General features: G+C 38.1%; 1 protein-coding gene and 1 long non-coding RNA gene across 4 annotated transcripts in view; both read left to right on the forward strand.

The window, feature by feature from the left end:
* Positions 1 to 25836, forward strand: part of LOC124235547 (zinc finger protein 180-like) — a 118508-nt gene that overhangs the window by 77147 nt on the left and 15525 nt on the right. The gene's annotated exons all lie outside the window — the stretch shown is intronic.
* On the forward strand, positions 11546 to 15965 carry LOC124235549 (uncharacterized). The gene is made up of 3 exons (XR_006887518.1): positions 11546 to 12528; positions 14079 to 14137; positions 15721 to 15965. It is a non-coding gene; the product is annotated as an uncharacterized LOC124235549 (long non-coding RNA).

Below are 25836 nucleotides of genomic sequence, written 5' to 3' on the forward strand. Positions count from 1 at the left end.
ATGAGCAGTGCTAGGTCTGCACCCAGGATCTGAATTGGGGAACCCTGGCGCACCCAAGCAGAGTATGCGAACTTAACCACTTGGCCACAGGACTGCGCCCAACTCTTTTACTTTCTTAATCAGCCTTGTAGTATTTGTTTTTCTTTTATATTTTCTTAATTGATTGTCTTTAGCATCTTTATATTGTAGTGTTGAACTTTCTATTGATTTGTTTATGTTTACAAATTCAGATAGTAAGTCTTTGTCTCTCAAATATGTAATGAGTATATTCTCAAGTTTATTAAACTTTTTCACCTAAAAGTAAGATTTAAAATTTTCTGTACTAAAATTGATCAGTCGATATCTAGGACTCCAGCTCTCAGTGTTATCCATCCAAAGATACTAGGTTTTATGGGGAAAAATGATACCTGTCTTTGTTTTAAGAATTTAGTAATTTTTTTCTCAACTCTTCTTTATGAGCATTTTGAAAGACGCTCATAAAGATGAAGAAAAGATGAAAGAGTATATGATGAGCACCTAGATATCCTCTGTTTAGATTGAACACATCAAATTTTTGCTAAATTTGCTTCATGTAGCTGTGTGCAGTTTTTTGTTGTTGTTGTTAAACCATTTGGAATTAATGTTTTGATATCTGACACTTCATGAATAAATCTGTCAGGATCTGCTAGGAATAAGGAAATTCTCCAATATAACCAGAATTCCATTATCACACATACAAAAGTTAACAACAATTCCATATTGTGTAATCTAATATTCAGCCCAAATTAAAATTTTCCCAATTGTCCAACGAATGTTCTATTCCTGATATTGTATGAACCAAGATTCTATCAAGGTTAATTCATTGCTTTTGATTTTTATGTCTATTTATTTTAATTGAGCACTATTCTATCCACTATTTTTTTTCCCTTAACATTGACTTTTTTTCCCTTCCCCAATGCCCCAGTGCATGGGGCTTATCCTAGTTGTAAGTCCTTCTTGCTCTTCTATGTGAACCACCACCACAGCATGGCAACTGACTGACGGGTGGTGTGGTTGTGTGACAGGGAAACAAACCTGGGCCACTGAAGTGGTGAGTGCACCAAACTTGAACCACTAGGCCATCAGGAGTGGCTACAATGTTTTAAGGAGTCCAGGCCAGTGACTTGTCTAATGTTTCAGATTCTGTAATGGATTAATTTCTCAGGTGTCATTTAATTTAAAAAAACTATTTCCCATGTTGTGTGTAAACTGGAAGTTAAGTAAAGGGTAGATTAAATTCAGGTTGAAAAGGTTTTGTGCCATGTACTCAATATTGTATCACATCAGGAGATATATCATGTCAAGTTGTCCCCCTCTTGGTGATGATGAGTTAGATCACTCAGAGTTGCAGCCACTGGAACACTCCATTGTTAAGGCATAGTTTTCTCCCTGCAGTTAGTGTGCGATCTGTAGTATTGCATGGTAATTATGGGCAGTATTAAGGCACCATGTGCTTATCATGTTTAGCAGGAATTGTTCACATCTACATGTTAGCACCTACTGATGTTTGTTCAGTTATTATACTGGGGTTTGCAGAGTGGTTATTTTCCTAATCCGTTATTTGATCTACATTGATTAACTGGCATCCTACTGTAAGACCTCCCCCCCTCCTTCTTTTTTTAAAACTAACTTTTTTCTTTTGAGGAAATTGTAGATTAACATGCAGTTGTAAGAAGTAATACAGAGAAATTCCATGTACCTTTTACACAGTTCCCCCCAATGTACCATTTTGCAAAAACTATAGTAAAATACCACTGCTAGACATTGACCTCTGTACAGTCAAGATTCAGACCATTTCTGTCACCACCAGGATCCCTCATGTTGCTCTTTTATAGCCACACCCACTTCTCTCCCCAACCCCAGCTCTTCCTTAAACCCTAGCAACCTCTAATCTCTTCTCCATTTCTATAATTTTGTCATCTTGAGAATGTTACATAAGTGGAATCATACAATATGAAACTTTTTGAGATTGGCCTTTTTATTTTTCATTCAGTGTAAATTCTTTGGAGATCCACCAAGTTGCTGTGTGTCAATAGTTCATTGCTTTTATTGCTGAGGAATCTTCCATGATATGGATGTACTGCAGATTAACCATTTACCTGTTGAAGGACATCTGGTTTTTTTCCAGTCTTTGGCAATTGTGAATAAGGTTGTTATAGACATTTGAATATAGATTTTTGTGTGAACATAACTTTTAATTTCTCTGGGATAAATGCCAGGAGTACAATCACCGGGTTGTTTTGTGGCTGCATATATTTAGTTTTAAAGAAACTGCCAAACTGTTTTCCAGATTGGCTGTATCCTTTTGCATTACCATCAGCAATATGTGAGTGATCCACTCTGTCTATATCCACACCAACATTTGGTGTTGTCACTGTTTTCTTTTTCTGATTGATTGATTTATTTAAAAGTTGGCACCTGAGCTAACATCTGTTGCCAATCTTCTTCTTTTTTCTTTTTTTCTTCTCCCCAAAGCACCCCCTCGCCGCCACTACATAGTTGAATATTCTAGTTGTGAGTGCCTCTGGTTGTGCTATGTGGGACGGCACCTCAGCATGGCTTGATGAGCAGTGCCATGTCTGTCCTCAGGATCCAAACTGGTGAAACCCTGGGCTGCTGAAGCAAAGAACGTGAACTTAAGCACTCAGCCATGGAGCTGGCCCCTCTGATTTATTTTTTTACTTACTGGTTATACATCATTTCTGTTGGAAACTTTGATTGCTTATTTTTAAAATAAATTTATTGAGATATAATTAATATATCATAAAACCCACCACTTTAAAGTAAGCAATTCAGTGGTTTTTAGTATATTCACAGAGTTATGCAATCATTGCCACTATCTAATTTTAGAACATTTTCATTACCCTTAAAAGAAAGTCTACCCCCATCAGTCATTTCACACTCCCTCCTTTCCCACCCCTACTCTGGCAACCACATTTACTTCCTGCATCTATAGATTTGCCTATTGTAGACATTTCATATAAATGGAAATATACAATATGTGACCTTTTGTGTATGCGTTCTTTCACTTGGTATAATGTTTTCAAGGTTCAATCATTTTGTAGCATATACCAGTACTTCATTCATTTTTATGGCTGAATAATATTTCATTGTATGGATGTACTACATTTTATTTACCCTTTCATTATTTTATGGACATTTGACTTATTTCTACTTTTTGGCTATTACCAATAATGCTGCTGTGACTATTAGTGTAGAAGTTTTTGTGTGGGCTTATGTTTCTCATTATTTTTTTGTTTTAGCTATTCTGATAGGTGTGTAGTGATATCACATTGTAGTTTAGATTTCTGTTTCCCTAATGGCTAATGATGGCGAATATCTTTTCTTGTGCTTATCAGCCATCTGTATCTGTATCTGTTTGGTGAAATATTTTTTCATCTCTTTTGACGATTTTCTAATTGGATTGTTTACTTTTTTACTGTTGGGTTTTGAGAGTTCTTTATATATTCTACATAATAGTCCTTTGTCAGATATGTTGTTTGCAAATATTTTCTACCAGTGAGCAGCTTTTTTTTAATTCCAGCTTTATTGGGATATAATTAACATATACCATAAAATTCAACCTGTGAAAGTGAATTTCTGTCTTTAGCAGAGTAAAAGTTTTTGATTTTGATGAAGTTCAATTTATAAGTTTTTTCATTTATGAATAGTGCTTTTGGTGTTAACTCTAAGAACTTTTTCCTATTACCAGGTCGTGATTTTCTTCTGCATTCTTCCCTAAAACTTTTGTAGTTTTACATTAAATCTGTGCTCTATTTTGAGTTAATTTTTGTTTAAGTGGTAAGACATAAGTCAAGGTTCATTTTTGGCCTATGAGTGTCCAATTGGTTCAGCACCATTTGTCGAAAAGGCTGTTCTTCTTGCATTGAATTAATTTTGCATCATTATCAAAAATCAATTAAGCCTATTAGTGGTTCTCTATTTTGTTATATTAATCTCTGTATCTATCCTTCTGCCAATACTACACTGTCTTGATAACTATACAATAGGTTGTTGAATGTGATTTCTCCCATTCTTTTCTTTTTCAATGTTTTAGTTCCTTAGGAGATTCTTCTGTCTTTTAGCTTTTCTGTCTTTCCATATAAATTTTAGAATAATCTTGTCTATATCTACAAAAGATCTTGCTGGGATTTTTATAGGAATTGCATTAAACCTGTATATCAATTTGGGGAGAATTGACGTCTTTATTGTAATGAGTCTTCTAATCCATGAACATGTTTTCTTTCTCCATTTGTTTAGATCTTTGAATTCTTTAATCAATCTTTTGTAATTTTCTAGATACAAGTCCTGTGTATGTTTTGTTAGATTTACACCTAAGCATTTGAATTTTGTGAATGTTGGTATTGTATTTTCAGTTTCGATGTCTGTCGGTGTCACAATCCAATGTGCACACCAGGATAGATGTGGAGAGGGCTGATGGCCACTCTGAGTTTATTATAACCAGCGTTTCAATATATACATAGCTTACATCTGTTAAACATACACAGGTGTTCTGGATGAAGTAATTTGCAAATGCCAAGAATTCTTAGTGATTTCTCAAGGAGCCCTCTCTTGGCCTCTGTTTTGATATTATCATGTTATTGCTGTGCTCGTATATTTTATCTCGGAGCATGCAAGGCCTCCTTGGCAACGGCCCCTCCTGCTCCCGATATCGTGTCTCCATCTGTGCCCCTGGGCGACCGATGCCTGGCTTAGGTTGCCTCCCCCTGGAGGTCTTACCCGTCATTGGCTAACCGGCCTTCTCACCTCCGGGTCACAGTTTGTTGGCAAGCATTTTCCAGTGATTATTAACCCTTCCTGCGTCAGGGGTGGCTACAATGTCCAAGTATTTGTTGTTATTATACAGAAATACCATTGATATATTTGCATGTTTCTCTTGTATCCTGCAACCTTTTTTTTTCTTTTTTCTTTTGGTGAGGAAAATTTGCTCTGAGCTAACATCTGTTTCCAATCTTCCTCTTTTTTTTGCTTGAGGAAGATTAGCCCTGAGATAACATCGGTGTCAGTCTTCCGCTATTTTGTATGTGGGTTGCTGCCACAGCATGGCTGATGACTGGTGTAGGTCCATGCCTGGGATCCAAACCCACAAACCTGGGCCACCAAATTGGAATGCACTGGACTTAACCACTACGCCATGGGGCCAGCCCCTCCTGCAAACTTTTTAAAATAGATTTCATGAGATTTTCTATATAGACAGTCATGTTATCTGCAAATAGGGACAGTTTAATGTTTTCCTTTCTGATCTGTATGCCTTTTGTTTTCTTTATTTACCTATTGCATTGGCTAGAACTTCTCGCACTGTGTTGAATAAGAGTGATGAGAGTGATTCTTGACTTTTTCCTGATCTTAGAAGAAAGCATTGGTCTAGGACCATCAAGTATAATGTTAATTGTAGGTTTTTGTAGATGTTATTTATCACATTGAGGAAGTTCCTCTCTATTCCTGTGTTTTTTGGAGTTTTTATCTTAAATAGTTGAATTTTTTTTTGCATCAATTGGTAGGATCATATGATGTTTCTTACTTAGTCTGTTAATATGGTGGATTATACTGATTGATTTTTGAATATTGAATCAGACTTGCATTCCTGAAATAAACCCCACTTGATTATGATGTATAATCCTCTTTACATACTGCTGAACTATATTTGCTTATATTTTGCTAAGGAATTTTGCACCAATATTCATGAGGAATATTGGTCTTGGTCTGTAGTTTTGTTTTTTAGTAATGTCTTTGGTTTTGGTATCAGAGTAGTACTGTCCTCATCAAATGAATTGGGAAGTGTTCCTTCCTCTTCTGTCTTCTGGAAGATATTGTATGGAATTGGTGTTAATTCTCCATTAAATGTTTGGTAGAATTCTCCAGTGAAAACATTGGGGCCTGGAAATTTCTTTTTTCGGAGTTTTTAAAATGATGAATTCAATTTCCTTAATTGTTATGGAGCTATTCAAATGATCTATTTCATACTGGGCGAGTTGTGATATTTGTGGGGTTGTTTTTAGGAATTAGTCCATTGGTTGTCATGTTTACTTGTGTAGAGGTGTTTATGATATTCTTATTTACCTTTTGATGTCTGCATGTTCTGTCTTGTTATCCTTTGTTTCATTCCTAATATTAGTAGTTTGAGTCTTCCCTCTCTTTTCCTTTGGCATTTTTGCTAGAGGTTTGTCAATTTCATTGCTCTTTTCTAAGAAGCAGCTCTTTGTTTCATTGATTTCCTTTATTTTTCTGCTTTCAATTTCATCGATTTCTGCTCTAATATTTATTACCTTTGTTATCCTCTTTCTGCTTGTTTAAGATTTAGTTTGTTCTTTTTTTCTAGGTTTTTGAGGTGGGAACTTATTGATTTGAGAATTTTCCTCTTTTCTAATATATGCATTTAGCGTTATATATTTCCTTCCTAGCACTAGTTTGGTTGGTATCTCACAAATTTTGATGTTTTATTTTCACTTTCATTCAGTTTAATGTTTTCAAAAATTCCTGCTGAGATTCCTCTTTGACTCATAGATTTATTTTACAAATGTGTTGAGTTTACAAAGGTTGGGAAAATTTCCTGTTATCATTCTCTGTTGATTTTTAGTTTTGTTACATTATGGTTGGAGAACATACTCTATATGATTTCAATTCTATTAAATTTGTTGAAGTTTGTTTTATGGCACAGAGATGGTCTATCTTAGTACATTTTCCACGGGTACTTGAAAATAATATGTATTTGCTGTTGTTGGGTGAAGTGTTTTATAAATGTCAGTTAGGTCTTGTTGGTTGATGCTGTTGTTGAGTTATTTTATATGCTTGCTGATTATCTGTCTAATTATTGTATCAGTTGTTGAGAGAGGTGTGTTGATGTCTCTAACTATAATTGTAGATTTGTCTGTCCTTGCACTTCTGTCAGTTTTTGCTTCACATATTATGTGGCTCTGTTGTTTAGTACATACACATTTAGGACTGCTATGTCTTCTTGGTGGAGTAACCCTTTTATCATTATATAATGTTCTTCTCAGTGTTGGTAATTTTCTTTGTTCAAAAGTCTACCTTATCTGATATTTATATAGCTACTCTTGCTTTTTTTTTTTACATCAAATCAAAAGGTTAGTGTTTGCATAATATATTTTTTCCATTCTTTTACTTTCAACCTGCCTATATGGTTGCATCTGAAATAAATTTCTTCTAGACAGTATATAGTTGAGACATGTTTTAAAAATCCACTCTGTCAATGTTTGGCTTTCAGTTGGCATATTTAGACCACCTAGATTTAGTATAATTATTGATATATTAAGGTTTAAATCTGCCATTTCAGTTTGTGTTTTATATTTGTTCATTTTGTTTCTTTGTTTTTGTCACCTGCTTTCTGTGTATTTCTTGGACATTTTTTAGAATTCCATTTTGATGTATCTACAGGGCGTTTGCGTATATCTCTTTGTATAGCTATTTTAGTGGTTGTTCTATGTATTATATTATACATATATAACTTATTAACTGTGTCCTCATTTTATTGACTTGAGTGAAGAATAGAAAACTTATCTCCCTTTATATTTCTTTTCCCTCTTCTGCTTGTAATTGCCTCAAATGTTTCCTGTATATACATTCAGAATCACATCAGATAACATTATAATTTGTGCTTTAACTGTGAAATATAACTTAGAAAACTCAAGAGAAGGAAAGTCTATTGTTCTTACTCATATTTTTGTTTACTTGTTCCAAGATCCCTTGCTTAATCATTTCCTTTCTGTTTAAAGAATTTCTTCTAGCCATTTATCAGGGAAGTTCTGAGGGTGATAAATTTTCTTAGCTATCCCTCATCTGAGAATGTCTTTTTTTTTCTGAAGAAGAAGATTAGCCCTCATCTAACATTCATTGCCAATCCTCCTCCTTTTGCTGAGGAAGATTGGCCCTGAGCTAACATCTGTGCCCATCGTTCTCTATTTGATATGTGGAACTCCTGCCACAGCATGGCTTGATAAGTAGTGTGCAAGTCCACACCCAGGATCCAAACCAGTGAACCCCAGCCGCCGCAGCAGGGCACGCAAACTTAACTGTTGTGCCACTTGGCCAGCCGCTGAGAATGTCTTTATTTCCCCTTCAGTACTGAAGGATATATTGGCTGGATATAGGATTTGGGTTTGGCATTCCTTTTCTTTCAGCACTTTTGTGCCACTTCTTTCTGGTCTCTATGGTTTCTAATGAGAAAACCACTGTCATTCAAATTAATTTTCCCCATAAGTAACATGTCATTGCTCTCTTGCTGTTTTCAAGAATTTTTTAAATTTTTAGTTTTCAAAAGTTTGATTATGATGTGTCTTAATGTAGATTTCTTCAGATTTATCCTATTTGGGATTTACTCATTTTCTTGAATGTTTGTCTTTTGCCAAATTTGGAGAGTTTTTAGCTATTATTTGTTCAAGTTCTTTTCCTTTGCTACTCTCTTTTTCCTCTTCTTCTGTGACTCTGAGAACACGAAGGTTAAATTTTTAAATGTAGTCTGTCAGGTTGCTGAGGCTCTTTTTTCAGTCTACTTTCTCTCTGTCTTTTAAGTTGGGTAATTTCTATTGTTTTCTCTTGCAGTTCACTATTGTTTCCTTTGTCCTCTCCATTTTTTTTTTTTAGCTCATCCAGTTTTTAATTTTAGTTATTATATTTTTTACTTCTAAAATTTCTACTTGCTGATTCTTTGTATCTTCTGTTTCTTTCCTTAGATTCTTCAGTTTTTTATTTTGTTCAGTGTGTTTGTAATTGCGTGTTGAAGCATTTTCATCATCATGGCTGCTTTAAAGTCTTTGTCAGATAATTCTAACATCCTGTTATCTTGGCATCTATTGATTGTATTTTTGCATTCAGTTTGAGTTTTTCTTGTTTCTTGTTATGAATGAATTTTGGTTGGAACCTGGATATTTTCATATTATCTTAGGAGACTCTGGATCTTATTTAAATCTTCTGTTTTTAGCTGGCTTTCACTGATAGTGCTTCAGCAGGGGAATTGGGAGACACTGCCTGTTTATTGACAGGTCGAGGTGGAAATCTAGGTTTCCCAGTCATCCTTCTTTGAAACCTGAGCTGGGAGATTTTTATTACTCCAGAGGGAGGGTGGGAGTTCTGGCTCCCCACATGGTGTCCACTGACTTCCTGGTAGGGATAGCCTCATCACTACTGGATGGAGACAAATGTCTCAGTTCCCTTCTTGGCCTGTCTGATACCCTCTAGTGGAGGATGCGGGGATTGAGGCATATCATTACAGGCTGGTGAGGGTGGAAGTCTAGGCTTCCTGCTTAGTCTTTACTAGTGTGGGTGGGACTGGGGCCACAATTTTTTCTGTGATATTTGTCTGGAGCATAGTGATTATTGATTAAAAGCTTTCTGTCTTGCTAGGCTGCCCCTTTCCTTGTCCATTGGTTACAGAAAGCAGGCTTGTTTGGGGGCATTTGCTGTCTGCAGCCCTTGGCATTTCCAGGTTGTCACTTCCTTTAGCTCTGAATTTGGAATATATGAGGCAAAAAGGAAACCCAGTGACCTGATCACTATTTTGTTCCTTGGATCCTGAGGTCCCTAGCTATTTTGTCTTCTCTCCATCTTTCAGAGTCTTCTTATATTTGTTTTATATATAATGTCCAGGGTTTTAGTTGTACTTAGGAAGTGGAATAAGGAAAAGTACATCTACTCTATTGTCTCAGAAGTGGAAGTTTTCCTCCTTCCATTTTAAAAAATTATTCTTTTAGGTGTTTTAATTGACTCCATAATGTTGCTAACGTCTGCCTCCTCAAGCTTGCTCCTATGTGTATTTTACCCCATTGATCTGTAAGTGGTTTTTGTTCTCTAGCATGTGTTCCCATTTTCATCTGTATTTTTCTTGGCCAGATTTGCAATCAATCACTTTTCCAAAGATCACTGTCTACTATTCATGGATAATTTCTGAGTACTAACTATGCTCATTGCTACTGGGGGATCATTGTGTTAAAAACCGCCTAAAATTCAGCTGAGCAAATTTGAGGATCTAATTGGCTTTATTCAATGATTCATGAATTGGACAGCATCCCCTCTAGCAAATAGAAAGGAGCACCAAAGAGCTACAGAAAGAGGTTTCTAATGGCAGGGACGGGGGTGAGACAAGGAAGTCATAAACAGAAAAAAGGATTGTTTCAGACAAGGTCCCCTTCCTTCGGAGGACTAAAGAGTCAATTTAATTTGGTAGATTATTTCACTGGTGCTGAACACAAATTCCATACTGACTGGTTAAGATTACATTCCTAGAGAAGGTTGAAACTGTAATTAGATTAGGTATTAGATCTTAGTTTGGTGACAAGGGCTTAGCACAAGTAAGTGCATTTTGGGTCTGTTTCTTTTAAGCAATTGCATCTAGGCTCTTTGAGTGGCCAGGACTAGGAAATACATTGTTAAAAAAAAAAATTGTGAGAAGAATATAATACTTTACGTATAAAATTTTAATCTTGACTTCATATTTGAAATATATTTAGTGTAATGTGTGAACTGGTATATAAGCTCATTTAATTTCAAGTGTCTCTTTGTCCAATATGATTAATTGAATACTCAATTCTTTTCCTGCTAATCCATGTAATAAATTCTTAAATATTCTTGTCTTTGGTGCTAATTCCAAACTTAAAAAAAGTATAACAATATAATACTTTTAATACATATTAAGCATTACTGTTTTTTTAAACAGTAATTTTTGTTTTTTCCTCTTAGAGTAACATTACGGTGTTCTGTTGAGTAAGACAATACAAAATAAAAAGCAAAACAGGCACAGAAAGTTGTGGATATTCTGTTTGGAATATTGTTAAAGATTGAATTTTCTTTCTGGGAAAGTAATAGAAATCTCTACCTGTTCAAATCTTTTAAATATACACCACAAAATGTCGTTTTCTTTATAGGTTTTCTTCTTTTATTAATTCGAATAAGTATTTTGTACAATTTTTGATGCTATTGTGAATGGAACTTTATTTCTCCTATCTTTGGGAAAAAATAATTGGTGATATTTTACAAGAAAATGTTTTCTGCAAGGATGGTGGTAAAATTATGCATATGTGATCACATCTCTGCAAACTACCAGAAGGTTGTGCATATAATGGTTAGGCACATAAATCTCAGGGAGCGAGAGGTGAAGCTGTGTCCGTTGTTTCTTCTGGTTTGTGTGTATTTTCTGATTTTCCTAAAATTTTCGTATAGTACTGTAATTAATGTAACTCTTGAAGGCTAGTCTTGTAAAAAGTATGATAATGAAACATTCATCATTATTTTCCTGTCCTGGGAGAAGCTGAGTCCGGGGTCTTTCATTCCCAACGTCTGTCTCTACTTGCCAGCTCGTCTCGCAAGTCTGCTCTTGAGGAGGCGCGGTCGCGGCGCGGGTCTCCAGGGCAGCCCGCCGTCTCCCCGCGTCGGCCCTGCGCCGCAGGGGCTGATGGGAAGTTGCGCGCGCGGCGCCCCCGCCCCTCAGGCGCCTGTGCGCCCGGAGGCCGGCTCCTTACTTCCTGGCTGTGCCGGGGCGGTGGTCGCGGTTTGTTCAGGTCTGGCTGTGGAGGTGCACCCCAGAGCGGGCCGTGAGGGCTGCGAGGGTGCGTGGAGTGCGGTCGAGGGCCCGGTGCGGGTCAGGGGCTGCTCTGGGCCGGGGCGCGGGGGGAGCAGGCCGCCTGCGGAGAGAGCGCAGCCGGACGCCTTGCCCCTGCGGCCCCGGGCCAGCGCGCCCGGTGACCGCTCCCTGCGGGAGACCCGGCTCTTGGCCGGCTTCTCTGCGCGCCGAACGACAGCATTTGCGCAGCGTTGAGCCCGGTCTGTGGTTAACAACTAAGCAGCTGTTTTCTTGTGGTATCTCGTTGGATTTTCACAACCATCTGTTTTAGCAAATAAAACAGGCTTGAAGGGAATGATTTACCCAAGGTCACCTAGCCAGTAGACAGGGGAGTTGGATTGAAGGTCAATTTGTTCCAGATCTCCTGTTGCTGCTAATAGGACACTGCCCGAAGCCAGCGTTGGGTCCTTCACAGCCCCTGAGTGGCACAGGTAGCTTCCTAGCGACTTTGAGGAGCCTTGTATTCAGAGTCCGTAATTGAGAGTATGGGCTCCTCCCAGCCTTCCCAGAGTGTACGCCCGGTGGTCCTGCTTTGAGCCTATAGGGGGTCTACTCTGGGGAGCAACCGCCTAGAGAGTCAAATTCGGGGCCCTATATGAAGATTCCAAGTAAATGATTTTGTCCTCTTGGCCCGAGTTCCATTTCCCTTGGAGCAAAGCAGTTCGGGGGAGATAAAGAGGGAAGGAATTGCACGAACTAGAAATCCACCCGGAAGAAAACACCCCTGAGACCTCTCACCAGCGCTCAGAGCAAAAGTGGAAGAGACCCCCAAAGGAAAAGATTCTAGATTTCCAAGGCCAGAAGCAGTTTTTGATCCCCTTGCCCTAAATAAGCATGTGTTCAGATGTCACATCTGAACGTATCACAGCTTTGTGACTGTGGAAGGTCAGGACCAGAGACGTGTGCTGTCTTGAGCGGTGAGTGAGGGGCAGGCTGCGCAGGAAATACCGCTTCTCTGTGGGTGCTTAGCTTGGGGGCAGGATCACCACAGCTGAGAAAGTTTTATTTAGCTCTTCAACCAGCCCACATTTCTTTTGTTCTCCACTCCCATTTTCCAGATCCTGAGCTTGTACATGAGGTGCGTCCATATATTTAGTATCCAGATATTTTTATTCTCTTACTCTGAACTTAGAAGCACATGATGGTAGTGCAGGAGGGGTTTACAAGGTTTATTTTTGCCTCGTTTGAAAGATAAAATATGTGGAGCCTGAGAGGGTAAATGAATTGCTGTGGGTCACTCCTTTGTTACTCATCAAGACATGAGAGTTTCTTGATTCCGAAGATGTCTCCTCTGCACAGTGAAAACAAGTTTCTTATCAAAAAGTTATGAAATGGCAGTCAAGTTAGGACAGATATTTTTTTAAAACTCCTATGAAAGCACTCATTCTCTTTTTCAGAGTTTCTGTGAGTTGTTCAATTTCAACAATATTTCCAGTATTACGTTAGTAGGAAAACAGATAACCAACCTTGTCTCAGTATTTCCAGCCACATAGTTTAAAGAAAACAGTGTTTCTATATAAGCATCCTGTAATGTATAAATTGGTTGTGATGAGGATTTTAGGCTGGTTAATTTTAAAACTGCAGATGAGAAGCAGGCTCGAGGAGCGGAGTTGCTTGCCCTTTGTTGGGAAACATTTACATTTGTAAGGGAAACCTCCATCTGTAAAGATGCCTCCCTCTCTGTGCCAGGAAGAAGGTGGGATGGCCTTATCTCTGGAAACTCTTAATGGGGAAGGCAAGGACTTAAGTTGTTCACTGTCTGGCAACCTCATGTAACTGACACCCCTCCCCCCCACCAAATCCTCTTTTGCTGAGGATAATATTTAAGCGGTGACTTCTGCCATTTACTCAATCCAGTTTGATTCTTATCTAAAAGTTGGGGACCGCCCAATGGCTGGACCATACCAGCACTGATACCATTTTAACTTTTTTTACATATTCTTTCCTTTGTCTTGCAAAGAGATAACTCACATGCCTATGCCTTAAATTTAGCCTTACTCTCCACCCATGTTTGTAGCAGAAGCGGCAGCAGCAGCTCCCCATGCAAGCAGTACCTCCTGCTGCCCGTCGGTCCTGTCCCCATGCAGCAGCTCTGACTGCCCATGGGTCCTGTCCCCATGCTATTCCATACTATTCTCTAAATAAAAGAGCGCTACTGCCAGATCTTGAGAGTCCAAGAAATCTTTCTTTCGACTCCTCGGCTCACCAACCCCGCATCAGTTGTATTTTAAGTATTTTTGTGCTTCAGCCAGAGAGAGACATAAATTATTAATAAAATCCATGGCAGGCATATGTTTACTTTCACCCAGTGAAAAATTGCTTGTCTAAGCTCAACATGACCTGGTCGTTGATATGTCTCCATATTGTTCAAACTCCCGCTTCTGTCGAGTGTGTTAGGAGGGTGGATCCAGGAACTGCAAGGCAGGCCAGATTCTCCTGACTTCCTTCCTGCTTCCTTCTTCCCCAGCTCTACCTTTACACTTCTCCATACTTTTCCAAAACCAGCAGAGAATGAACAGATCCCAGGTGAGTTTCTTATTCTTAAATTTATTTATAATACCTTGTATAAGGTTTTTAAGGGTTAGTAGATTAGCGTGGAAATATAGAAATAGGTACAAATCAACATGGAAAATATATAGTAGTAGATCAATGACAGGATGGTGTGTAATATATAGATATGTACAAGTTTTATGATCTTACAGAGTTAACAAAGTTGAACTGCAAATTTGTTACTGATCTTTCCAATAGTCATGGTAAAATGCAGACCTCTGTCATATGATTTACATTTTCTGTAAAGAGAAACCATATTGCTTGTTAATGGGGCATGAAGACTTCCCAGCATTGAAGTCTAAAACAGTTCCTTTCTTGTTCTCTGTGTGGATGATGAAGTGTACAACTTCCAATAACTTCCCTGAAAGAAATGCAGCCTCTTTCGTTGGGCGGTTCTTCAGTGGGAGCAGAAGACTCTAGAGCTAAGGGAGAGCTCGGTGAATATAGTTTTCAGACAACCAAAATATCGCGGTCCAGTATTGTATGCTGTCCAGTACATTAACCACTAGCCATATGTGGATATTTAGTTTAAGATAATTGAAATGTAGTTCCTAAGTCACATATCAACGTTTTAAGTGCTTAGTTGTCACATGTGACTAGTGGCTACCAAATTGGACAGCAATACCCTAGAACACTTCGTGATGTTCCTGCTTGATCCAGAGATAAAACAGAGAGTATTTGGAGGAAGGAATCAAATGTACCTCCTTTACTGATTATTTCAGGAAATAATTTTTTTCATTAGGCTGTGTTTACCAGGTAGCATAGACAGTTCCGAGTTATACTCTGTGGCATTCTTGTCCATAATTCTATTTCACATTTCAGACCATTCTTGCTTCTTCCTTTCCTCTTGCCTTAATCTCTTGGTAAAGGTCACAGTGACCTAAATATAATCAAATTATGGCTCTTTGTCTGGTGTCTACTGCCTCACCGACACTGTTGACCATTCTCTCCTGAGAGTCTCCTGTTGTTTTCTCTGACATCACCCCACTGGCTTGTGCCTTTGTCTGGATGTTCTATTTTGTGGTAGTTTCATCATCTTTTTGCCCTTAAACATTTTATCCTTAGGTGCCTATCCTGGTCCCTCTGCTTCTGGTTACTCTTGTCCCTCACAGATTCCATCCTCTCTGTGCTTACATGTGGGGAGCACCTGTGGGACTCCAGGTCTGTCTTTCCAGTGCTCCTTGGTGCTGGTCCCCTGTGTGTAACTTGTCCAAAAGCATCTCAACATAACAGATCCAAAATGAAAGTACTCATGTTTCTTTATTCTCTGTCTAATGTTAACACTGCTTATCCAGTCATCCAAATGGTAAAAAGCAGATACTAAACCACTCCCTATCTCAGTTCTCCTGTCCATCTAGTTAGTCATCCCGTTCTTCTTTTAAATTCTTAGTATTTCTTTAACCTGTCTTTTCTCACTCATCCTTGTAGCCTAGCATAGCTTCATTTTCTCTTCTTTGTACTAGTCTGTATCATCTGTTTTCTAGCATATCAAGTTTGTTTTCAGTACTTTGTCTAATATGTTCATCGGTTAATGTTTCTCCCACTTCATTGGCTTCCAGCAGTCGGCAGGGTTGAGTCCAAGATCCTGAGACCTGCAAGCCTGCTGCTGACACAGTGACTTTCTATTTCCGTCATTAAATACCTCCTGTGGCTGGGCTGCTGTTTACCGGAAATCACTGAGCAACTGTGATATGTTACGGTTCTCCTGTGGATTGCCTTGTTTATGTATTTGCCCATTTTTTTCTATCCTTTATAATCTTGTAAGAATCCTTTATGTAATTTCGATAGTAATCCTTTTTCTCTATTTATGTTGCAAACACCTTTCCCCTCTATGTCCCTTGTTTTTAACACGGGAATTTCTTTGGTAATAATAAAATTTTAAATTGTCATGTACTCAATGGAGTTTTTTTATGTGTTTAAAAATACCATTTGCCTCTGACAAGATTGCTATGAAGAATCCTTAACATACTAAACATAGTTATTTTAAATTCTCTGTATGATAATGCCAACATCTATGTCACAGCTAAATCTGGTTCTGATTCCTTTTTCTTCAGTGTATTTTTTTTGTTGCTTATTGGTAGACCTTGTAGTTTTTTGTTGAAAGGTGGAGAAATATCTGGTCATGGGAACTGAGGTAAATAAAGAATATAGGTAAATAGGCCTTTAGTGTGAGGACTTATGTTATTCCGGCTAGGAGATGGGCTGTGTTTAACGTTTGTTGTAGCTGTAGGTTCCAGAGACTTCAGTTTCCTCTGGTGTCCTTATTTTTGTTTCCTCTCTTGACTTTGAGATTCTTTAAGAACTCTGCCTCAGTGAGAGCCTGTGTCTTGCAGCTCATTTAGCTGGCACTCATGTTGGTGTGGTGGTAAAGTGTGGAGGAGGGAAATATTCTATAATCTCTTGATCAAATCTCAGTCTACTGAGACTAAAAATGTGTCCCTGGGCTGTGATTTTTCACTAGTGTTTCTTTGTGGTATAGCGCCCTTCTCTCCCCTCCCACTCTCTCCCTCCCTTGGCTGAGAGTTCCTACTCTCTTTCCTTGAAATCTTGACCTTTATTAAATATCCCCTCGCCCCACCTTAAGTGAGACAGGAAGGCTGAAGATGGGTGGAGTGGGGAATTCCCTTCCTCCTGCTGGGACTAGATTTCAGAGAGTAGGCCTTTGTTATGAAGTCTGAACCTATTTCCACAATGGTTACTGTTCCCTTCCTCTTGCCATGTCTAAGAGGGGATCTTTTCGGTTCTCCATGAAAACCTGGTGAGGTTCCTAAGGGAAAGCCCATGACAAATAAAAATGGCAAGCAATAGGATATTGGAGTATATGAGGAAGCCATTTGGTATAAACCTAATTCAGCCTGACTTTGTTTTTTCCAAAAGGGCCTGACTGTGGCTATTGAGCACGCATTGCATATCTGCTTAGACATTTCCTATGGCCAGAACAAAGGCCCTTGAGATAAAGGTGCAACTTCCCCCCACATTAGCATTTCCTTAGGGATAAGCATTTTTCCTTAGGCTAGGAACTGATTGCTGCACTCACCTTTGACCACCCAGCTCACCTGTGACCACTCAGCTGGAGACAACAGACTGCCACCCTGCTGTGTTCACTGAGACAGAAGACCTACCTGCTATTTCCATCAATTGCTGTGCCGACAGAGCAGTCTCGTGACTATTGTAAAAGGGACATTTCAATCCTATGTGAAACATCCTCTCTGGGGGTATATAACCAGTCTGTGCACCCCACTTCTTTGGTGCCCTTTCTTCCTTCGGGAGAAATTGGTTATGGATTATTTTCGTTGACACCCGTGAACGTGTGGACCCCCTAAGACTGCTGTGACTAGGAGTGTTTTACTCTGAGCCTTCTCCCTGCTTAGCCTCCAGCAATTTTCAAAATTACCACTTCAGTGTTCCTACCAGTTTATGTCTCTGGCAGCTTCTGCTCCAAGTAAGGAGATCTTGGCTGTGACTCTCTGGATATGCCTGTCTCTCCAGCTTTCAGGATGGCAGTTTGCCTTGTGACTCGTTTCTCTGTTGAGTTCAAGAAAGAAAAGGCTTTGATTTTCAATTTGTCTAGCTGTTTGCTGTTATAAGGATGGAAATGATGACTTCCAAGCTCTTTATATGTCAGAGCCGAAACCAAAGTTTTTTTTTTTTTAATTAATTCTGATCTCTTTTAGTATGTCTCTTTCAATGTGAAAACTCAAGCTTTCAATTCAGTGAAAATATCTTATTTCCTTCATGATTAATTTTTTTCCATCTGTTCCTTTAATTTACTAGAACCTTATTATTTACTTCTTAGGATTCTTGTTCCTCTTAAATCGGGGTAGTCATTGTCCTTTTCATGATCTAGATTGTGTATTTCCTGAATACTTTGACAGACAGGCTGTTATGGTCTATTGAGTAGGTGTCACCCAGCAGATAGAGGGCAAGTCAGTTTCTCCTTTTGTGGTGGCTAATAAGCTGGAAGACTGTTACTTTTTTATCTGCTCAGGAAAGAAGGCTCCGACCTCCCGTGTGTACTGGGCAGTCTGTCTTTTATTCTACATTCTAGGAGACTTGCACAGTTTTTCATTTATGTCCATCCATTTTCTTTCGGGCCTTCAGTTGAGAGTTTTGATTTTGGTTTTCACAGTTCAGTAGTCAAGTTTTTTAATTTTTGAGAATTATTTCTTGTCTCTGATGGCCCCTTGTGATTGAATTCAGTTCTTAGCAGTTTTCTTCTCAAATATGTAAGAATGCTATTTGGAATTAAAAGCAGATTTTCTTCCATTTCTTGCTGTGATGTTGTTTTATTCATGTTCAATTGTTTTGATTATCTGAGTTCTTACCATTATGCCCGTGTTTTTAAAAAAAATCTCTTCTGCTTCATTTTCTATTCATTTTCCATAAGTGAAGAACTATATGTTTAATGGAGGTTGCTAATGTGTTTTTTATAGAGATCGAAATGATGCGGGGTCGGTGAGCCGAGGAGTCGAAAGAAAGATTTCTTGGACTCTCAAGATCTGGCAGTAGTGCTCTTTTATTTAGAGAATAGTGTGGAATAGCATGGGGACAGGACCCATGGGCAATCAGAGCTTCTGTGCCCTGAGTTGAGGGTTAGGGCTAATTTTATAAGGCATGGGTACGTGACTTATTTTTACTGGAAAAAAGAAAAGATGATGTAAAAAGTCATTAAATGATTTCAGTGCAGATGGGGTCTGGTTATTGTGCGGTCATATAACTTTAGATACGAATCTGGCCATATAGATCGGCACATAGGTGAGGATGCCCTGGGCTTCTCTCCCTGGGGCAGTCCTAATTCATACCATAAAAAAAAGTCCACTGGGTCATATAGTTTGGCATGTAGGCCAGGTCACCTTGGGCTTCTCTAGCTGGGGCAGCCTTAATCCACATCAATAATAGTTTATAACATTGTGAGATTTCAGTTGGACATTATTATTTGTCAGTGATGATATAAATATGTCCCTTTACTCTTTATGCCCACTCCCTCAGCTCCCTTCCCCTCTGCTAACCACTAATCCGTTCTCTTTGTCCATGTGTTTGTTTATCTGCCACATATGAGTGAAATCATACGGTGTCTGTCTTTCTCTCTCTGCCTTATTTAGTGTACATAATACCCTTAAGGTCCATCCATGTTGTTGCAAATGGGGTAATTTTGTCTTTTTTATGGCTGAGTAGTATTCCATTGTATAGATTTGTACTATATCTTCTTTACCCAATCATCAGTCAATGGGCACTTGAATTGCTTCCTTGTCTTGACTATTGTGAATAATGCAGCAATGAACATAGGGATGCAGAAGTCTCTTTCAATTGCAGGTTTCAGGTTCTTTGGATAAATGCCCAGTAATGGGATAGCTGGGTTGTATGGTATTTCAATTTTTAACTTTTTGAGAAATCTCCACACTGTTTTCCATAGTGGCTGCACCAGTTTGCATTCACACCAGTGGTGTATGAGGGTTCCCTTTTCTGCACATCCTCTCCAACCTTTGTTATTTTTTATCTTGGTGATTATAGCCATTCTAAGGGGTGTAAGGTGGTATCTCAATATAGTTTCTTTGTTTTCTTTTTGCATTTCCCTGATGACTATAGATGTTGAACATCTTTTCACATGCCTGTTGCCCATCTGTATGTCTTCATTGGAAAAATGCCTGTTCATATCCTCTGCCCAGTTTTTGATCAGGTTGTTTGTTTTTTTGTTGTTGAGTTGTGTGAGTTCTTTATATATTTTAGCAATTAAATCCTTGTCAGATATGTGATTTGCAAATATTTTCTCCCAGTTGTTGAGTTGCTTTTCACTTTGTTCCTAGTTTTCTTGCCTTGCAGAAGCTCTTTAGTTTGATGAAGTCCTATTTTTTAATTTTTTCTTTTGTTTCCCTTGCCCAGGTAGTCATGGTATTTGAAAAGACTCTTCTAAGACTGATGTCACAGAGTGTATTGCCTATATTTTCTTCTAGGAGTTTTATGGTTTCAGGTCTTCCCTTATTGTATTTGATCCATTTTGAGTTAATTTTTGTGTATGCCAAAAGATAATGGTTTACTTTCATTCTTTTGCATGTGGCTGTTCAGTTTTCCCAACACCATTGATTGAAGAGACTTTCTTTTCTCCATTGTATGTTCTTGGCTCCTTTGCTGAAGATTATTTGTCCATGGATGTGTAGTTTTATTTCTGGGCTTTCAGTTCCATTCCATTAATCTGTGTGTTTGTTTTTGTGTCAGTACCCTGCTGTTTTGATTACTGTAGCTTTGTAATATATTTTTAAGTCAGGGATTTGGGGCCTGCAGCTTTGTTCTTTTTTCTCAGGATTGCTTTAACTAATCAGAGTCTTTTGTTGCCCCTTATGAATTTTAGGATTCTTTGTTCTATTTCTGTGAAGAATGTCATTGGGATTCTGATTGGGATTGCATTGACTCTCTAGATTGCTTTAGGTATTATGGACATTTTAACAATGTTGATTCTTCCAATCTGTAAGTGTAGAATATCTTTCTGTTTCTTCATGTCATCATCAATTTCTTTCAATGTCTTATAGTTTTCACTGTATAGGTCTTTCACCTCCTTTGTTACATTTATTCCTAGATATTTTATTCTTTTTGTTGTGACTGTAAATGGGATTATATTCTTGAGTTCTCTTTCTGTTAGTTCGTTATTAGATTATTGAAATGTGACTGATATTTTTTGTAAGTTGATTTTGTACCCTGCAGCTTTGCTGTAGTTGTTGATTATTATAGTTTTCCAATGGACTTTTTAGGGTTTTCTCTATATAATATCATGTCATCTGCAAATTGTGACAGTTTCACTTCTTCCTTTCCCATTTGAATCGCTTTTATTTCTTTTTCTTGCCTGATTGCTCTGGCTAGGATTTCCAATACTATGTTAGATAAGAGTGGTGAAAGTGGGCATCCTTGTCTGGTTCCTGTTTTTAGAGGGATAGCTTTCAAGTTTTCTCCATTGAGAATGATATTAGCTGTGGGTTTGTCATATGGTCTTTATTATGTTGGGGTACTTTCCTTCTGTACCCATTTTATTCAGAGTTCTTTTTTTTTTTGTCATAAATGATGCTGTATCTTGTCAAATGCCTTCCTTGCATCTATTGAGATGATCATGTGATTTTTATTCTACATTTTGTTAATGTGGTGTATCACATTGATTGATTTGTGGATGTTGAACCATCCCTGCATCCCTGGAATAAATCCCACTTGATCATGCTGTATGATCCTTTTAATGTATTGTATTTGATTTGCTAGTATTTTATTGAGGATTTTTACATCAATGGCCATCAGTGATATTGGCCTGTAATTTTCTTTTTTTGTGTTGTCCTTGTCTGGTTTTGGTATCAGGGTGATGTTGGTTTTGTAGAATGAGTTAGGAAGCTTCCCCTCCTCTTCAGTCATTTGGAAGAGTTTGAGAAGGATAGGTATTAAGACTTCTTTGAATGTTTGGTAGAATTCACCAGGGAAGTCATCTGGTCCTGGACTTTTATTTTTTGATTACTGTTTTGATCTCCTTGCTGGTGATTGGTCTATTCACATTCTCTATTTCTTCTTGATTCAGTTTTGGGAGGTTGGATGAGTTGAAGAATTTTCCATTTCTTCTAGATTGTCCCATTTGTTGGTATATAGTTTTTCATAGTATTCTTTTATAATGCTTTGTATTTCTGTGGTATCTGTTTTAATTTCTCCCCTTTCATTTTATTTATTTGAGCCATCTCTTTTTTTCTTAGTGAGTCTGGCTAAGGGTTTGTCAATTTTTATTTATCTTTTCAAAGAACCGGCTCTTAGTTTCATTAATCCTTTCTACTGTTTTTTTCGTTTGTTTCAGTTTCATTAATTTCTGCTCTAGCTTTTACTATTTCCCTCCTTCTGCCAACTTTGAGTTTTGTTTGTCCTTTTCCAATTGAGTTATGTATAGTTTAAGATTGCTTATATGAGATTTTTCTTGTTTGTTAAGGTGGGCTTGTATTGCTATGAATTTCCCTCTTAGGACTGCTTTTGATTTTTGGGTGCTTGTCATTTTCCTTCTGCTCTGCAGTATTAATATATTTCCTCATAGTATTTGATGGCACGGATTTGTGCCTTCGCATAGTGATAGTATTGGTTGCAGATTCCACCTGATGCCACTGGGGGCTGCTGGTCAGGAGCTGTGTATTCTGAGCCTGCTACAATCCCTGGCTTCTGTAGCTGCTACTTTTTGAACATATGTGGGGTGCTCTTGCTGGCTGGCTGAGCTGAACCAGTGGGCAGGGGGAGGGGTGCTTTCTTTTGTGTGCATGATCCTGGGGACCTTCTCTCTCTGCCCTTGCTATCTGCTGTTCTGGGGTGCTGAGTTGATGAAGACACCCCTGCAATACTTAGCCTCCTCTTTGTGGGGTTTTCCCACCAGCTGTGAGGGAACTTGGAGAGCGAATGCATTCCTGCTAAGGGCCAACCTTCCCCCCTCTTTTCTCATAGCCGTGTGCCTGGGATCCTGCACTCTGGGTTGCTGTTGGGGAAGGAGAGGAGTTCCCCTTGCCTCCTTCCACTTCTTCCCAGGGAGTCCAGACATATGGACTTCAGACCTTCAGACATATGGCTCTGTGGGTCTCTCAGGTGTCTTTTGTATTGTGTGATTGTCCTTTCTTGGTGTATGAATGTCTTTTTTCTTGTATCTTAGTGGGGAGAGTCTAAGGGAAGAGCTCACTCCACCATCAGGCAGATGTCACTCCCTGTAGGTTGCTAGTTTTATTTTTACCTTTCAGATAATTTTTTTTTCATTTTTATGGCCTGTTTTTCTTCCTGGCTCCTGTGCAGAGTTCCCTCACATCCTGTACTTGTACTTTTACCTCCTCAGTTTCTTTCCTTGGGAGCCATCTGATTCACTACTGGTTTCAGTTACCACCAAAATGCCAGTGACTCCCCTGTCCTCACCTTCGTCTTGGGCTTCTCTCCTGAGATTCAGGACCACACATCTAGTTGCTTACTGGAGATCTCTGTCTACCTGTTCTGCAGACACTTCAAGTACAACTTGTCCAAGACCTTCTGTAACTCTTGTTTCTTCCCAACCTCTTGCTCATGCTTCCCAGTCTTTGCAAATAGCACCTGCATTTACTAGGTTGCTCGTAAAGATACCCTGGGAGGCAGTTTTCTCAGTTTTCTTTTTGCGCCATGGATGTGGGACCAAAATCTCTTAATGTGTTATTTTGTAGGATCAGTTCTTTCCAGGAATTAGCAGCCATTTTTTTGTAAGGAGCCAGACAGCAAATATTTCAGGCTTTGTGGGCCAAGAGATAAAATCAAGAGTATTATGTAGGTGCTTATTGAACAAGAGAGTGAATAAATTTCCACCAATTTTTTTGTTGATCAAATTCAAAATGGTATAATGATTGAGTGTTGTGTTTTGTAATGCAGGTCTAGTAATGAGAAAAATGAAATTCTTTTGGGGTGGATAACATTTTGCTTAATTGAGAATCTTTGTTAGTTTTTCCAAATATCATCAAAATCTATTGCAAATCTTCATCTGTTAATGTCAAACTGTAGTGAGCTTTTACATATTTCATCCTTGGAAATGTTTTCATGCAGATAGGTACTGTCAATTACTGATATCAGTCCACAATATATGATTTTAATTTATCAACATATTCCTCATTTCTAAGCCATTTGTAGAAGTCTTTCAAATTCTTCTCTTGACATTTGCCTTATAGCTTGTCATTACGTTGCAGATTAATCACTTCCAACTGGAGGTTAGGTGGAATCTCTTTAACTGTGCAGTTAAATGGATTTTGAAATATGGAAATATCATATGATTTGCATTGAGGTCCACAAAATGCCACTGAAAGTGTAGTTTGAGCTCAGAAAATATATCCACTGCAAATTGGTTAGTGGAGATCCCAATTCTTGCTTAAACTTTTGACAGCATTGAATGTGCTGCTTGACATTAGTTGTGATTCTAATAATATCAGTTATTGAAATGACTCTCATATTATAAAATTTGTGCAAGTGCCATTTTACTCTGTAATTTTGGGTTGAATTTGTTAAGAGACATTATTCTATTTTCAGGAAGAGCTAATTTCCAAACCTGTTCAGTATTTGGTATAATAGATGTTAAGGGATATTCTCATTCAGAAACAATTCAGTTTCAGCCTTGAGCTCAAAGAATCACAAACTTTTATCATTGCTAAGCCATTGCAATACTGTGTGGAAAGGCAAGTGAAGAGATTCAACTTCTAGTTCTGACTGTAATTCATGGAAGTGACCATGGTTATGTCTGTGAGAGCGAATGAAGTTTACCATTGCCATTGCTGGTTCAATTATCAATCATGATAGATGCAAAATTTTTCTGTAAAGTGCTTAATGATGAATAGTACAGTGAATCACCATAGGCTTTAGACAGCTTACCTTTTCATAGTCTTTATAAATTTGTCCCACTAAGGCTTTTTCTGCTGTACGTATGTTTACATTATCATCAGTTGTAACACATCCTAGCAGATTCCACTTCAGTTGGTACTGAATTATTGTTTTCTCAACCTGTTTGAGAATATTCTCTCCTGTATTTCCACAGAGACTGGTTATCGGAATGAATTCTCTAGTTACTTCAAACTTAATATTGACATTCTGAAGAAACAGTAACAACTGAACAGTATTGTTAACATCTTTTGACTCATCAAGAGCAAGGAAAACAACTTGATCATTTGCCTTATTTTTTAATTAACTATTGATATTGCTTCCAGTGTCCTCAATTCTGTGAGCAACTCTTCTCATCAAGAGGCTAATAGTCATAAACAGGTTTATTTTCTCTGGACACATTTCTTTAGCTATTTTTATCAAATAAGATTTAATTAACTCACCATTAGTAAGTGGTTTCCTTGCTTGACTATGAAATGAGACACTCAGAAATGCAACCTTATTTTCATTTTTAATTTTTGTGAAGAAATTCTGCTGTGATGAGATATTCTGTTTTAAATGATCACATTTTTCAGACTAGTACTTTGCCGTGAGTTGGAAATACAGTTGTTGAATGCTTACTCTGGTAATGTCAACCTATATGGTGTTCTTTTTAGCACAGCTATGACATCATTCCATAATAAACACAATGCTTTGCCATCTAATTTGACAAGAAAATACTACATACTCTACTGTTCCTTAAAAATGTGACAAAGTCCACTTTTCATTGCAATGAAAAAAGAAAGAAATACAATTGAGAAACTGGGAAATAGTCACAAAATATATTTAAAAAAAAAGAAGAAAAGAAACCGAATTTTGATCTAGGCCTTTGAATTCCTATCTCACAAAACGTTAAAGCCAGATTAAAAAAAATAAAGTATATTAAATAAGTTGGTTGGTCTCAACAATATATATTTTTTTAAGATTTTATTTTTTTCCTTTTTCTCCCCAAAGCCCCCTGGTACATTGTTGTATATTCTTCGTTGTGGGTCCTTCTAGTTGTGGCATGTGGGACGCTGCCTCAGCGTGGTCTGATGAGCAGAGCCATGTCCGCACCCAGGATTTGAACCAACGAAACACTGGGCCGCCTGCAGCGGAGCACGCGAACCCAACCACTCAGCCACGGGGCCAGCCCCGGTCTCAACAATATTTTTAAGATAAGAGAGAACATAAAGGTCTTCTGAATCTTTAATAAATAAAATATTTTAATGTTTTAAAAACAAACAAAAAAACAAAGTCCTCTTTTCTTGTTTTGACACAATGTA

This window comes from Equus quagga, chromosome 2 (assembly GCF_021613505.1).
Source record: "Equus quagga isolate Etosha38 chromosome 2, UCLA_HA_Equagga_1.0, whole genome shotgun sequence".
NCBI lineage: Eukaryota > Metazoa > Chordata > Mammalia > Perissodactyla > Equidae > Equus > Equus quagga.